The sequence below is a fragment of the Vicia villosa genome, linkage group LG1, assembly GCF_029867415.1.
Source record: "Vicia villosa cultivar HV-30 ecotype Madison, WI linkage group LG1, Vvil1.0, whole genome shotgun sequence".
Taxonomy (NCBI): domain Eukaryota; kingdom Viridiplantae; phylum Streptophyta; class Magnoliopsida; order Fabales; family Fabaceae; genus Vicia; species Vicia villosa.
Window position 1 is genome coordinate 125,110,202 of NC_081180.1, and position 3,877 is coordinate 125,114,078.

Genomic DNA, 3,877 nt, shown 5'->3' on the forward strand with positions numbered 1-3,877 from the left:
TTGGCTTAGGAGAAGATTCCAATTGGTGAATCATTGCTTATCATAAATTCTCAAAAGTAATGATTACATAATCACATGTTCTTGCTTTTGGGAATCTTCTTCAATCTTCATGCCATGGTGAAAATGAATGCATGGCATTGTTTCAGACATGTTATGGGTCGTGTAGCATCCATTCATGAAGCAAAATGCACAAAATTGCAAAGTTCCAATTTGCACATGACCTATAATTTCACTTTATGAGGCCAACTTTGAACAAGCATAACTCCTAGCTCAAATTGAATTTTGAGAAGGTTGAACACAATTTGGAAAGCCCTAAACATCTACTTCAAATCATTAGTTTATGTCTTCTTCAGATTCCTTTGGGAAATTTGTGAAAAATGAGGCCAAAGTTGGAAGAAAACTAGGTTAAAACACTTAGAAAAATTTCTAAGTGTTTATGACCTAAACTTCAAAATTTCCAAAACTTCATAAATGGTTGATCTTTTAAAAAAAGTTCCCTTGTAAGATGTTGTTTTATTTTGCAAGATCTACAACTTTCATGTTGGAAGTTTTTTGAGTTGTGTAGGTGAAATTTTGAGATCTCACCATGCCTTTAAAAACCCTAATTCCCGACTTTTCGCTCCTTGATGAATTTCTTTGAATTTCTTTGGCCAAATGACTTTGATATCCATATATTGATGATATTGATCTTTGAAAGTCATTTTTTGACCAAAAACCTTAAAAGTCAATGATGATCCTTCACAGTTGACTTTTTCCTGACAAAGTGAATTTTTGGGCTTTTGTGTAGAAATAAGATCTTCTCCCCAAATGGATGATATAAATGGATTATATGGAGGTAGTAGAGATCCTTGAATCATGTCTTGAGTTTTGGATTCATGCCCTGATCAGAAGTCAACTATCTTGGTGAATTAGGTCAAAACCCTAATTTGTCGACCATGTGAAAGTAATGACTGTAGACTTTGAATTGAAGTGTGATGTCCAGTAGATCTTGTAATATGAGTTATTTGAAGAAGATTGATGTCTTTGAATGACCCTCTGGGGCTTTTTAGGGTTTCCCAAATGTGATCCCTGATTTTAGTCCTTGATAGGCTCAAAACCCTAGTCTGGTGACCTGAGTAAGCCTGTACTCATATGACTGGATGTCTAATCAATCATAGATGAGAAAAGTGAAGTTTTTTGAGCTCCATGATTGTATTAGAGGCTAATCTTTGTATTGATTGATCCTTTGCCTGAGCTTTCTTGTCTTTGTGCATCCTTGATTAGGTATCAGATGGAGAAATGACTGCTCTGGGTACTTGTCTTGACCTGATGAAAAATCCTGAAGATATGTCATCTCAGGGGGGTCAAAAATTAGGGTATGACACTAAGGTATGAACTACTTCTTCACTCCTTTTCCAACTATGGAACTAAGAAACTTTGAAAATTATGAGAGAAAAGAGAGGAGTGAAAAAAGCAAGTAGTTAAGGTTGCTTTGGTGTCCAACTTCAAAGAAATCACTTCTTATTTATAGGCAAAATTTAGGGATGTGTTAGGAATTAAGAAACTTGATTGGGAGGTTATAGTCATCTCAAGAATGAGAATAAGAATAAGAATATATTCTTCATCATTGCAAGATAAGAATAGGAATAAGAATATTCTTATGCAAAGATATTTTTCATGATATAAGCCATGTGTGTAAATTTTTATGTCATTTTATGATATCTCTAAGTTGCATAATTTTATGACATAAAAATCTTTCTTTGACATTCTTTGACTTTTGCTAATCTCACCCCTCTTTTTGTTTCTTTTTTTTCATGTTGCATGAGGACCTTGAAGAAAAGCATGAAGAAATTTGATCTTGAAGAATGAAGACTTGAAGAATTCAAGAATTGCATTTGAAGTTTTATTTTTTTCTTTTCCTTGTAATTCCAACTTTGTATGAATGAAACTTTGTATTCTTGAAAATGAATGGAATTTTGTAATTCTTGAATTTTGGATAAAGTCCACTTGTAATGCATTTGTTCCATGTAAATGCTTGAACTTCTTTTAGAACTTGAATGAAATTATTATTCAATCATGAAATTCCAATATTCTTGAGTGAAATTGTTATTCAAGTATGAAGCTTTGAATATTCTTGAATGATCTTGAATGAAATTTGAATTCCTTTTGAATAGAAAAGGATAGGAAATCCTTTGAATTTTAGGCCTTGAAACATGTTCTTGCCATCATGGATCTTTGAAATAATATTGAACTTGAAATTCTTGAATTCATGGTCTTAGAACCATACTTGAAGCAATTCTTTCAAAATGAACTCAAAATGGATAATGTCTTCTCTTTTTTTGCAAACCTTGAAGAAATTCCTATGGATAATTTTGAACTTGTTCTAAATTCCAAGCAATCCATATGAAACACTTTCAATTCTTTGATCAAATTCCAAACTAATCTCTTGAATCGCACAAATTGAAAATGGCACACTTCAAATGAACACAAATTGATGACTATGGATCTTGAATTGAGACACAATTTCCATTGGATGCTGTCATAGGGATTATTTGAGGATGATTGAAACCTTTGATTGACTTCCTGGGGATTTTTAGGGTTTCCCAAATGTGATCCCTGATTTCAGTCCCTGATAGTTCAAAAACCCTGATCTGAGGATTTGTCTGATCAATCTTTGTATAGGAGATGTTCTGAACCAATGGATTAGGTCAAAATGATGCACTTGGGGTCTTGAGGTCATGTCCCAAGTCATTAGGTCAAACCCTGAGCAAAAGTCAAGAGCATGCTGTCTTCAGTCAAAACCCTAATTCAGTCGATTCAAAGCTGTTGAGTTTGTTGAAATGAATCTCTGAGGACCAAATGTTGATTGTTGATGAAGATGATTCATTTGAAATGAAGGGAGAACAAAACCCTAATTGATTATTACTTGTACTGATGAGTGATTTCCTGATTAAATCCTGCTGAGTCACAAGTAACAAACACAAGCTATGCAATTTGTTAGAGATGCAAATGATGCATATGCAAATGATATGAGGTGGTATCTTAGGTCAAAAATTGGGGTATGACACTTTGAGGCCATTTTTGTGAGTCTTTTGTTGTAACAAACGACCCATTTTTAGGCAAGTGTGAAGTGAACCACTCATATAGCAACGATAAGCAACCCCCAACTGATCCTTTCTTCCCATACCTGGAGTGGATGGTATAATAAGTATCTGCTAAAAGAGTGGGCACAGGATTTTGATCCATGAAGAGACAAACAGCAGTTAGATCGACGGAATTCGGAATATTCGGGAACAACACCAAACCATAGATCATAACGGCTAGGAGAGCGTTGAATTCTTTCCATTTCTTCTCAACAGCAAGGGTATCGGCCTTCTTTATCAGAAATTTCACATGGAATCCATGGGTTCCACCATTAGGCTTCCAGTTACCTGTAACGTCTTTCATGCTCAAATAAAGAGCACCAGCAATTCGGTCCATTCTTGGCTTTTCAGGTACACACACAAAAGGTATTTTACGTTGAACCTTAATCTTGAGAATGTCAGCATACTCTTCAAGGGTAGGAGCCAATTGATAGTCTCGAAAGGTAAAACAACGTAGCTCAGAATCATAGAACTGAAGAAGCGTGTATAGAGCCCATTCATCAATGTGAGAAGTCAACATGTGTAAGATGTAGCCATACATCTTTCTGAACTCATCCAAGTTATGCCTAGTAACTAAAGTGCTCAACTGAATCAGATGTGTCATATCCTCACGGAAGAAACTCCAGGTGAATGTACGCTTGGTAGCCTCTTTTGTAGCGGTCACGTTGTTAGCCATCCTGGATGAAAGGTAATAACCTCAGATACCCTGAAAAATGGCATGCATATGAGAAATAATACTATTTTTCTTCTTTTCT